At 44.4% G+C, this 13,340-nt stretch overlaps 1 long non-coding RNA gene across 1 annotated transcript in view; it reads left to right on the forward strand.

The window, feature by feature from the left end:
* The window catches only part of LOC146859801 (uncharacterized), a 51,127-nt gene extending 38,711 nt beyond the window's left edge, over positions 1-12,416 (forward strand). The window contains exons 4-5 of the long non-coding RNA XR_014979053.1: positions 4,086-4,305; positions 8,652-12,416. This is a non-coding gene — a long non-coding RNA (uncharacterized LOC146859801). The remainder of the gene's footprint in view (positions 1-4,085; positions 4,306-8,651) is intronic.
* Positions 12,417-13,340: the final 924 nt, after the last annotated feature.

Here is a 13,340-nt window from a genome sequence, read left to right on the forward strand (position 1 = left end):
ATCCGGTGCTTGGGGTGTATTGAGGCGTCAGGTTTCCTTACCAGCTCTGGTCGCGGTCGGGGGGACACGCCAGATAGAGGCTGCAGGCATCGTTGGGAGGCTTGAGGTAGGTCAGGAATCACCAGGGCTCAAGATTGCTGGGGGGACCTCCTTGTGGTGATGAGCCACTCGAACTCAGGCCGTGGGCATGTTGCAGAGTGGGGCAGACTCGCAGATTCGGCCGGAGCCAGTGACTGGTTCTTGAGCAAGTCAATCAATCAGGTGTTTAAGTGCGACTACTCACCCGTAAGGGTCTCAAGGCGCTGGGGGGCGGGGTGCAGGTTTCAGTCCATCTAAGAGGGGGTCTGTCGAAGACCAAGGATTTGTGGTTTCTCGCAAAGATGGGGAGCGATGTTGTCTGTCTGAGGTGAAGCGGAAGGGCTTTCCAGGCTCTAGCTGTGAGGAAGGAGAAGGAGTGGCCTCCCGATCTGGCCTTTCTGGTGCGGGGTGTGGATCCAATTGGAATGGGGAAACTTCGCACTCCTTGGTGTATACTTCTAATCAAATTTATTCGAAGTTTATCAGGATGATGGGTGCAGAGTTGGTAACCCTTCCGAGCACGAGGGTAAAAATAATGATCAGATGTGCGTTATTTCCCTTGGGAGTAACATCCCCAACTTTGCACTCCTTTAGTTATCTTTCAATAAAGTTTCATACAAATATTTTCAATAGTTTTTTCGCTTTATTTCATATTGTTAGTTTCTTTTCTTAGTTTTGTTGATTAGAATGGTTTCATTCTATTGCATTCATAGTATAAATGTATCATTGATTCCGCCCTTCTTCAGGGTATTACATTTTGGAACCTGGAATTGATCAGGGTCGGGAGAGTCAATCTGCCGCGTTGGTATGTTGCTGGGGAATTAGTCCGAAGAAGCCGTCTTCGGACTAATTCCCCAGGCTGAGGCCAAGGCAGTTGGTGTCCTCCTCCTCCTCTTCTTCCTTCAGCACGCTCTACGGTCCTTCTTCTTCTTGCTGGTCTGTGGAGACAAGGTTCGGGGTTGCCCCTAAATACTAAATTTAGAGGAGTGCCAGGTAGGTACAGATTGGGAAAATTGGGTCACTTCCTTGGGGTGGGTACACCCCCTATTATGTAACCCTCCAGTGGGAGGGGGCATAAGCTTCTCTGGTAGGCTGGGTCCCCCCCCTTCAAGATGGCGAAGACAGAGAGTTGTGCCTTGCCTCCCCCACCTCAGTGGTGGAGTTGGCAAAGGTGGGAACACCTCTCCTCTTATCTTGGTTTTTCTGCCGATTCTCCCTCCCAAAGTGGGGGGATAGAACCGGTGGGGGTCAGTTGCTGAGAGCAGCAAATGGCTGGGTCAGCTCACAAAGGTTGCAAGCCTTTGACGCTTCCCAATCGAGGATCCTGCCCATCCTGATGGAGGAGGCTTGGCACCTCTGCCCAGTATATGCATTGTTTCAGGACCGCGAGAGCGGAAGGCTCCTCGACCCAGGGGTCCAGAAATATGTTTAAGGGTGGCAGCTGGCAAGCAACCACTCTGCCAGCACACTAGAGCTAGGTTGTTTTTAGGGGGCATCTCTAAGATGCCCTCTTAGTGCATTTGGCATTAAATCTCACGCAGGCATCAGTGTGGGTTTAATGGGCTGAGATGTTTGATACCAAACTTCTCAGAATTCAGTACATCCATTATGGTCCTGTGGAGTTCGTAATGACAAACTACACAACCATATGCTCTTCATACCTTTACTGCATTTACAATATCTAAGAAAGGACTTAGACACTGTAGGGGTACAGGGCTCATACACCTGTACCCTCACTAGTGGTTTAGTGCATCGAGCTAGAGAGGTGTCTTACCCATACCATAGGCAGTGGGTTGTTGGCATGGCACACAGGTATGTGTGCCATGTCGACTCTTCACTTTTCTCTGCACCAAAATACGCAGCCTGCAAGGGCAGTGTGTGTGTGTGTGTGTGTTATGGTACAGGCTCTCTAAGGGTGGCACAATAGGTGCTGCAGTCCTTAGAGGCCTTCCCTGGTCACAGTGCCCTTCGTACCCATGGTACATTTTGCAAGGGACTTAAATGTGGCCAGAGAGGTGCCAATTGTGGTTGCAAAAGTCCAGTATTAGGGAACGAACATAGGGCCTGGGTACCTGGTTAGCAGGATGCCAGGTCACACTTAGTCAAGGAGCATCAACATCAGGCAAAAAGAGGGGTGGGGGCAACCATGCAAAAAGTGTCACTTTCCTACACAACCCTCTATGCCCAAGGGGACTAGGGTCAGGATATGTTATATGAACAGGGTCCACCATGGGACTCTTTGGAATCTACTAGAATCCTCTTTGTGTAAATCAGAGGAAACCCACATCAAATGTATTATTGAAGCAAACTATTGGAAGGTTCTCATTTGGGTTGCAAACAGACAATGAGGCTGGAGAGGTTTCTGCTGCTGTAGTGTATTCTCCTCAAATACAGATGCCCAAAACTGTGCGAATTTAGAAGAAGTGCAGACTGCACAGTGCTTGAGTGTGTGTGTAAGCATTACAATATATACAGAAATGCATCATAAATCATCCTTGGTGCGTATGCCATGTTTTACAAATATGCCTGAGCATGTAACCTCGCACAGTGGGGATCAACAACCATCAGAGAACCAACAGAGATGTGTGTCGACGGTTTGACCCCTTCTAAGTGAGAGGGTCTCTTCAGGACAAGTTACCTGGCTCAGTATTACTAAATACCAGAAGCCTGTCTGTGAGAAACAACACTATATTTCAGTATAGCCACTGCACAACTGCCATAGACAGTGCGACATAACTGACCGTAACATCAAAGGGAGAAATGATCTCGTTCCTGAGTGGCACTACCTTACCGACCCAAGTCTTCAGTACAGTTCTGGAATTGTGGCAGACTCTGAAGAAGGACTGATGTTCTGCTCTGCTACAAGGACTGCTACTCTGCTACCCTGCTGCCGCTCTGAGAAAGACTGGACCTGCACCTTGAACCCAGGACCACTAGGGTGACTCCAAGGTCTTGTTGGCTGGCCGCCTGATCAAAGCCTCTGGGATAGAAAAGGCTCCAACCACCTTGACCCCTGTGCCTGGACTCTGCCTGGACTCTACCTGCTATGAACTCTGCCCCCCAAGTGGTGGCACCCCAGTCCTGGACCCCTGGAAGTGGTCACAGATGAGACTTTCTCAGTGCGATGCATCTACTTGCAGCTACACATCATAACCACTACTTCATGATGCATCCCGGACACAGGACCCCGCAGCTCCTCGGAATGGCCATTCCACAAAGTATCTTCGACGCAGGACCTCGCATTGCAGCTCACCGGAACTGCTACTGTGCAACGCATCCTCAACGCTGGATCTCACACACTCTGCAAACTAGGCGTTAACAAACTTTGCACAGGGGGTCTAACTTGGTCCCGGTAAACGGCCCGCACTCCATCGCATTTGTCTGAACCTCGGACTCTGCCGGTATGGCATGACCATATAATCGTAGTAGGTGCTTTGTGCTTCTAGGCACTAGTTTTACCTAAATGTTTAAATTTGCATATCTCTGGTTCTACTGATTGGATTTTTGTCGTTTTGGTATCAAACTATTCATTAAACTTTACTTTTGCAAATTGGTGTGGGATTTTTCTTCTGCGTGTTTCCACTTTATTATGTTATGTTATGGAGATTTGAAAAGAGCGCTTATTACCCGAGGGGTATCCTGGAACTTAAGTAGATGAGTAGGCCGATCAGGCTCCTAGTCGAAAAGCCAGGTCTTCAGTTTCTTGCGAAATTCGTGAAGGGATGTGGAGGTCTTGATGTGGTGTGAAAGTCACTCCAGGATTTGGTAGTGGTGTAAGAAAAAGAGCTTCCTCCAGACTTGCTCTTCGAATGCGGTGTATTTGCACGAGGAGGAGTATGCTGTGTAATACTTTACACACTGCCTCTGAGGTAAGCCTGACTGCTTTTGTGCCAACCCATCAGAGTGTTGAGCATATGGCGTTTGCTTGTGTTTCGCCCTGGCAAGAATTGTGGTAGTTACTCGTGTAGGGTTTTTATCCACTAAACCAGTAACCCAATTTCTTACAGGAACACAAAGAGAGTGCGACAAGGGTGAACAGCAGGAATAAAAAAGAAGAATGCCAGTACAGTCACCAGATGAAAGAACGTAAAAGCCCGAAAGCAAGGAGGAACATTGGAAGGAGAGTCACCCAGACAAGCTTACTCCGGATGAAGAAACAAGCACCGAGGTACCACCTGTTCGTGTCCTGGTCCCACCATAGTCCCAGGGAGGGTCTTTGCAACACAGGTGGGTGATGAGGGAGTAAGCAGGAGAAATGCTTTTGTTTTTATTGGGGTTTTTTTCAGGTTTTTTCTCTTCTCCCTTTGCCTGCTAGTTCCCTACAAAAGGAACTCTGATGGAATGAGGTAGGGATGTACAAGCATACCGAAAAGGGCAATCCCCATGAGTTTTGGGCTATCGTAATAAATTACTTGTGCTAATTTTAGTGGTTTTATTTTAAAAAATGGCCAACACCGAAGAGCTATTACATGAACATTGTACGTAAGAAAATAGTATTGCGCGCCTTGGCTGACATGAGTTTCTCAACAGTCATATGGAAGGTTTGTAACTTTTAATAAACTTTCTAATGAGTGGGAAAGATGTTTTGAACATACATTGTGAGTTGACAAATTGGAATTTGGTTGTAGTAATGTGCACTGTTAAGTCTGATAGAAATCCTCAAGGTATGCTAACTAGAGTTTTTATTTATCATTACGATTCAGAAAACGACAACTATTGAGTTGTGATTATACCAAATCGTAACATCATTAAGATTATCAGAAGTCCCTATCACTGCGACTACGCGTCCCTACATGCAAAGCAAAGAGGAGCAGGATAAGAAAGAACACAGTTGCTGATGGTGTCACAGATTACACGCACATATTTCAGTGCATCAAATAAATAATGGAGCCCACTGAAATCCAAACATGCAGTATCACTGTAGCCATGGGGTTGGTAGATTGACATAATAATAGGCTACTTGTATTTCATGCATACTAAAGGAGGTGAAAACATACTTTCAATGAAAAAGATGAGGGGAGAAATGGCTACAATATGTGTTAATGGAAAGTGAAACATTTTGAATGAAAAAATGAGTTAAAATGGCTGGAATGTGTCAAATAATATTTAATGAATGGACAAATAATAGTATATGGGTATTTAGAAAAATGAACTGCAAAAATAATGATGAGAGGTAGGGTCCGACGGCACTCAGCAATGATGAAATAGATTTTTGATGTCCTTTTATACGCTGTTCTAAAGAGACAAAAATAAATGCATGAAAGAATTCACAGTTAGCTGTCTTGTAATAACTTAATGTAAATTATTGTGATAACTAAGTGATATTTAGAAATTTTTCGAGAATATTTTTACTTTTCATGCATGTTTCAGCCCTACAGAAGGATATGATACATAGTTTGATTGCGTTTAATACTCATACGTGGTGCCATCAAAATATTTTCAATATCAAATGTTATCATTGCCTTGAAGCGAGACAGAAGTATGCGTGGGCACATATCAGAACTAGAAAGTTGACACAACACAATGAACAGCAGTGGTCATACAAAATATTTACAAGTATATGGCACATTTGAGATTCATTGGATTGATATCAACATTGGTAGAATAAAATTGATTTTAAACAGGTTAGAGTAAACAATTCATTCATGTACCCATTGGAATGACATGCAACATGTGGGCACTATTTTCTTTTGATACAAACCCCATGTGTGTCAGCCAGGAGAAAGGTACAATGGGTGCAAAAAGTGGGTTGTAATAATGTAACACTAACAATTCTTAACTGAAAAAAACATCTCATGCGGGCCATAATAAGTGCCACGAATTTTAAAAAGCGGGGAAAAGGAGAAAATAATTAGGGGCATATTAACAAGGCGCCGATATGAAATTATCGCCGTTTTTGAGTCCATTTTTGCGCGAAAAGCAGTGATAATTTCATCACCTTATCGCGTTTCTTGCTGACTTAGCGCCCTTTTCCAGCACGCCTAACTTTGCATCGCTAATGAGATGCAAAGTAGGCGTGGCTGTGAAACCAACCAGGGAAAATATCACGATCGTAACAAGGAAGGGTAGCGTTTTTTTTAAAATAGCGTTAAGTATGCCTTAACGCAGGAATTTAACGTCTGTTAAATTCCTGACTAAGGCATACTTAACATGGGGGTGGATTCTGTGGCTAAGACCACAGGCCCTATCATCTAGTATATCGCCGTTTTCCACTATGGAAAACGGCGATATCCACACTATCTCTGGAATTTTTATCGCCTCGGCGATGCGCGTTGTTAATAACGTGCTAACAGGGCAAAAAATTCCAGAGATAGCAGGCGATAAATATGCAAGCGGGCTTTGCGATATTTATCGCCGGCCCTTGTTAATATGCCCCTTAGTTAGAAAGAAATTAAGAATGTAAGGCAGAAATATTTAGAGACATAAGCAAGATGCCGAGTAAAAGGAAAGTATAGATTGAGACAAAGATTAAAAAAGGGCTAGACAGTCTGTAAAAGAAGACTTGATAAAAGCCAGATACATGAGCAGAGATGTCCGGAAGAAGAGGTTTTTTAAATCTCTTTTTGTTTTTCTCCCACTGATACCTACCCTTTATTCTCTTGAGGGTCCATCCTGCTGCCGCCAAATCTCTAGCACTTGGAAAGAGAAACAGAAGAAGCAGTCAGGATTGTAAGAAAAGAGAGGCTTAGGGCCCAATATAGATCTAGGTGGGACTACTGTCAACCCGCCGAGGTTGCGGTTCCAAGTACTCCGTCTAGCTGACGGCACTCCGGCCACTGCATTTTGATGTGACATCAACAGACTGTGTTGTGTCACACCGGCGGTCTTCTCATCTGGCTGACAGTACTCTGTGTCGCTGTCAGGCAGGCGGGATAGTGCCAAGACAATTTAGATGTTCCCATTGTGCTGGAGGCAGAGACCTGATGGAGTAAGGCCAGGGGCGTGTGGAGACAAGTAAGTACTACTCATTCTTATCTCATTACACATATATGTTGTGAATCTGTCAATATGTGCATGTATGCCATGTGTAATGCACTTCTTTTGTAACATAATACATTGCACACCAACAACATACACAAACTGTTGAATGTACAGCCACAGAGTCCAGCGAAAATGGGGTGATTGAGCATCATGTTCCTGTAGTAACAGTACAGGGAGGACCTGTACAATGAGGTTCAAGATGGAAACAGAAGTGTGACCCCGACATTTTTTTGATTTTCACCTCTTTTTGTTCCATTTCGCTAACTCGATTTAGGAGCTGTTCCAGCCACAGTTGCCTCGGCAGAAATGCACATCATAATTGGCTTCAAACTGCAGTACATCAAAGTTATAGTGTGGAATAAGGGCCTGATTTAGATTTTGGTGGATTGGGTCCCGATGTTGCTTTTTTGAGGCCTTCACAACCGCGGTTGTGAAGGCCTCAAAAAAGCAACATCGGGACCCAATCCACCAAAATCTAAATCAGGCCCTTATTCCACGCTATAACTTTGATGTACTGCAGTTTGAAGCATTGGTTAGGTGTTGGTAATACTTACCTTGCTCTAAAAATAGGAGAATCTAATAAAGAAAAAGAAGACGTCACTGACTGCTTATCTCTTTTCCGTTTGGAGAATCAACTAAACCTAACTTCACATCTCACACATCAATATTATAATGCTTGAACTTAGCTCTCACCCTTATCATTTCCACATCTAATGCCTACACCCTTCTAAATAACTTCAACAAGTGTTTGAAATACTATGTGAACATCTATGCCCCAATTAAAACATGCACATGCAAGCCAAAGTCTTCAGAATGCTGGTAGATTGAAGATCTTGCTGACACTAAACGATTCACCATTATTTTGAAAAAGGAGGGGTCCCCCGCAACAAGGTAGTTTGCCAAGAGCAGGGATAATAACAATAAGTTTCAAAGTAAATCTTGGGCAAATGATTATACAAACAAAATGTGGGCACAAAGCACAACACAACTGATTATCCAGGACAATTATGGGTACAAAACATAGCACAACTAATTATTCTTATTGTAACAAAAATAGGAAAATATATTTAATCAATAAACAATGATATAGAATTGTATTCAAACTTAAGGAATAGTAGAAACATTCATCAGACTTACTCACACTCATCCATTCAAGCTTTCATTCCTCTTCATTCTCAATGTCAATATAATATGAAAATAGAAAAATACAAAAAATGTTTAGATATTTGAGAATATAAAATTAAGCACAATATCAACAATTATTAATTATGCCAAATGATATGCTTATTATAACCATAAGACATAATTCGAAAGGGCTGTGATGTTCTATGTGTGTTTCGGCATAATGCCTTCATCAGGAAGCCATCAAGGTAAGGTCAATATATATGTTGAAAAATTGCGTGGGTCAGACTCTTGCTTTTAAGACATGGGTGGTACAATTCCAGCTAAGTCCAAAATATGGAGGTGCCCGTAGGAAAAATAATGGTCAAGAGTTCGATATCCTATTTTTCTTATGCAATTATCGAAGTGTCCGGGATAAATCTAGATAGTGGAGTGTGGATAATGCATCGGCTTGTCTTTTTTTTTTTTAGATGGGACGTAGTTCATGTAATGTTTTGAAAGTGGCCTAATGCTGGCAGGTCCAGTACAAGGATGAAGCCCGGCATGATGGACTCATAGCATCCATAAGTGATCCACCTGCGGACAGGAAAGAATGTGGGAGAAAAACAGAACTCTTGATTACCTTATGATCCCGAACTCCCTCTTCGTAACCCACAGACAGCATATCACAACAGCCAAAGCAAAGCCACCAACAGAAGCAGAACACTTTTCAAAGCAATCATACTCTACATCAACCCCCTACCAGTCTCACCTATTCCTCATTCCACAGAAAAGTGAAACTCATCAACAATACATACGATCTGACAGCACATCAACAACTTATGCTATGGCTTAGCATGAGGACGAACCACAGTTCCAGATGCAAGGCAACTCTGACCTATCCTGGGGTGTAATATCACCTCTCCGCCCCTGTCCCAACCCTCCCGCATAACCTACTGGGACCTTTAAAAATGGCGTCACCGGTTACATCTCCTCTGGGGCCTCAGCTCCACCCTTTGCAGACATCACTGCCAGGGCCTTCTCGACCAAATCTTCAAAGGGAGCCCACTCCTGTGTTGGCTCAAGAGTTCTGAGCTCTCTTCTTTGTTCAGGGGGCTTGGGCTGGCCATTTCCTGGTACAGTGTAACAGCTGATTGACCGATGCAGATCCATCATCTCCATCCCTTTCCTCCTCAGGAGCTGAGCAAAGCACTGCTTTTATTTCCATTTTTGTGGGGAGACCTTTGTTCCTGCTTCTGGAAAGAAATGTAATTAACTTGGTACAGCAGCGTGACAAAAGACGAGGGCTCTGATCCTGAGCTGAGCCACAGAAATATGACAATCCTGGATGACCCATAAGCTGTACAGTGATCTCCTTGGAACTCTCATATTTGGGTTTGGCATACAGATTCCACCTCTGTTCAATACTTCACTGGTCTTTGTAGGCCATAGGGAAACAAAACTACACTCTAAGGCACTCTTAGCCATAGGTGTATGAGAGAGGTCCGCTGCAGACAAGAGAGTAAACCACACTGTCTTTACCTATGAGTGTACACTAACAGTATGAGGCCTACCCAGGTCAGATTTGATAGGCAGAACCTATCACCTCACAAATACAATACATTTAAGCAGTACAGCTTAAAGGCACTGGGCGTGCTGCTACCGTTCTTCATCACTGTAGAGTGCAGCCTGACAGTGATGGAACTTTTTCTGTGTGTTCCTACTATACCACAGGTGCACGGACATGCAGACACCATCTGTATATTTCCACTGTGTCAATGCTGCCTGCTTCTGGCAACTTACTGTAAGGGCCACCAGTGATTAGACTAGGTGGCGATGGACCGAATAAGGCTATATGATGAGGAGGTCACTCATGGTCAGTATGGCACTCCTGTGGGTGAAGTGGGTATTTCGCAGCACTGGTAGTAGATACAGGCAGGTCCACTACCACAGCTTTGACAGCACACTCATCACTGCAAAGCTTGCACCTTGGAGGACCATAGGTGATCAGAGACCAAGGTGACCCAGCCCTAGATGTTGCCTGCAGCATGCCAATAAAAGCAGGTGGATAGTCCTAGATTTGAAGATTAGGAGGCAATTTGTAGCCTTTGGGACAAACTGAGGCCCACCGGCATCTCATCACCTGGCTAAATATTGGCTAACAATCACAAGACTGCTTCCAAGCACCAACTATGGTCAAAACCGGAACATTCATGCATCCGACCAGTCTCTTGAGAGTCCAGGTCACATGATTGAAAATTAGTACAGTCTCAATAACCAGGACATCTGATCACCCTAGTTTTGGACCCAAATACCTAGTTATGGTACAAGGGATTTTGCACCCAGGCTAAAATATATTTTTGCCTCTGCAACACTCCCTGATCGCTAATAAAAAGGCAATATTATCTGCATTCTTGTAATTTGGGTGTATACTCAGAGAAAACATAAGAAATTGACACAATCATTCCACCTGAAAAATAGGCCTGGGTACAATTGACGTTCTGATGGTATAATCCTGTGTAATTTCATTAATTTCACGTTATGCCTGTTACAGAAAATTCCCAAAGCTATGTCATTATGCCATGTCACATATTTATGTCACTTGTTACTAAACTTTTACCTGGGCCCATGGGAATAATGTGAATGACCAGCACATGAGTACCTGCTGTTTCCAGCACTTATATTTTACACTTCTGTTGGCACAAAATACATCCTCACGCACTCCTTGCTAAAATATAGCGCCAAATGACTGTATCGCACATTCTGCAAATTCCCCACACCCCTAAACATTGTAGTGTCCTGCTGGACACGGTCTAAGTTCTCAGCAGGCATTAGTTATACCAGCCGCTCCCTTGGGGGCTGGCCTCACTCACACCCCACACCCATCAAACACAGGCATCACAAGTGACGTGGGCCTGTTTATAAAATGGCCCGAATGCACGTGCTCGTAGCCAGTTAACCAAGCATACTTACTGTGTGCCTATCCATCATTTTAGTAGCATGTGGGCCTCGGGCCCAAAACTCTGCAATGGCGACGAGAGGGTCTGCTCTGCTTGTATGCTGGCAGCTGTTTCGGTGTTCCTCAAGGGGGAATGAGTAGCCTGAGCAGAAGGCACACCCAGCGACTGCCACCAAGATGGCCACCCAGAGAACCCAACAGTGTCGAGTCTAAGGGATCCTGCAGATTTTCGCCACCTGGTCTGTTCATGCAAAGCGCAACCTGTCAAAGAAGGACAGCTATGCGGCACAGCTAGGGACTACCCCGTTCGAAGTTGAGAAAAACGCTGAACAGCTTTGCCGCAACCTGCACGAATGGCACCACTTGCAGGAAGCAGAACTGAGATGGCATAAGGCACGAGCCTGCTGAGCCGCAGTTACCTAATCTTGATGTCAGCAGGATGGAGAGGTGCTGCGCACGTCCCTGCAGCATAGCTCGCAGTGTTGAGAGGACTTCCGCAGGCAAAAAGAATAACTGCAGCGCCACCAGAAATGTCTCTCAACACAAACATGGACGTCCTGATCAAAAGGAGATAATGTAGACTGCACGCCAGCAGTGAGGCAACCTGTGGCATTAGGGAAGCCGCCACAAGTCAGTGAAGAGTAGCCGCAGGGCTACCTCCGCAACCTCACCTCAGGATAACACAAACACACGAGCTTGAACCAGTGGAACGATCCGCAGTGTCAGTAAATGTGTAATGGCCGCCTCACAGCGCCACTTAACACTCACTCTGCCGCACCCAACCCCGGTTACTGCTGCATAAATATGGGTACAGAGAAAAAAGACCAAGCCCTGCCTTCTGTGGCCTGTAAAAAGGAGGCTGCAAAGAGCCACCAACACAGAAGGATTCCCTCTGTGTCTTCAGTACCCTGCAGGGCCCTAAGCATCCAGCAAGCAACTGCATCCTCCTCCTAAAGCAACTGCAGTGCTCCTAGTGGTGGTTTACCACACCCCCACCCTGGCTGGCGACTGGAGGAAAGCGGTGCACCATTACTTCAGCCATCAAGACAGCCACGGTGGGACTGCCTGCAGCGGAAGCCAGCATAGAGCACCATTAACAGAGGAAGCTGCCTGGGAAGTAAGGGCAGCCACTGTAAGCAGTTTGAAGCTCTTACCCCTCCAGTGCTGCTGTGTGAGAGGCTGGCTTGGTATATGATGCTCACTTACGTAGGTGTTTACATGCAAACAGCGTCCACCGTGGGACTCTTTTCAAAATAATGAGCAACTCTTTACCCTCCATTTGGGGAAACTCTCATTCAATGCATTAACTCATAAATTCCAAGTGGTACCTACACACTTTGGTGTTTTTTAATCCAAAAAGAAGGTGAAATAAATTGGTCAAACAATGCTGACAATAGTTTCTATGGTTATTTTTCTGTATCCTTTATCAAAACAAATTTCATTTCATATGCAGGTGATAATATAGTTAATAACATAAGTGTAGGTGATGCAGTGGTCTAGTGTGAAGAACATTTACAATATATACACATAAGACACAAAAAAAAAGTTCACTGGTTCTATGTATAGCTAACAAACAACATGCGCTTATCACATCACAGCATGTCACCTAATTAATAATTGAAGCAACCAAGTGAAGCAAATATCGACGTTTCAATCCCTGTTAGTCTCGGGGTCTTCCAGGACAATTATCGTCTGACTTATTCCCTGCAAAAATTGGGAGGACAGAAACCAAAGCCAGTCATCAATATATATACAATAAATGTTTAAGGTATTTAAAATCAAGAAATGGCTTCACGCTACTCTGACTTACCGAAACTGAGTGGTCATCATCCACAGTCCAATATGTGTGGTTTAAACTCATCCGAGCCAACCACCACTCTTAAATCGTGATTACAATCTCACCAACAAAAAAGCATGAAGCAATCTGCCTATGAGTATGTTCTGCAAAAGTCAAGCATATAGTGTATCAATGTTTGAACATAAAAAAAGTAATGTCACTGATGTTAATCATGGCATGCACACTGACTCAGGGCGATAATGTCAACTACTAATCCTTTATGAGGTGCGCGTATCGTCGTCTTGCAAGTAATTATGTGCCCATCATGCGTTTAGTCAATATTCACCATTACCCATTCAGATGTTTTCCATACGGCATAGTCGGACTACTTCATTCTGTAATTTGTCAAGTATGACTTGTTTATGTTACCCTAAGCAGGTTCTC

The sequence above is a fragment of the Triturus cristatus genome, chromosome 3_1, assembly GCF_964204655.1.
Source record: "Triturus cristatus chromosome 3_1, aTriCri1.1, whole genome shotgun sequence".
Lineage (NCBI taxonomy): Eukaryota > Metazoa > Chordata > Amphibia > Caudata > Salamandridae > Triturus > Triturus cristatus.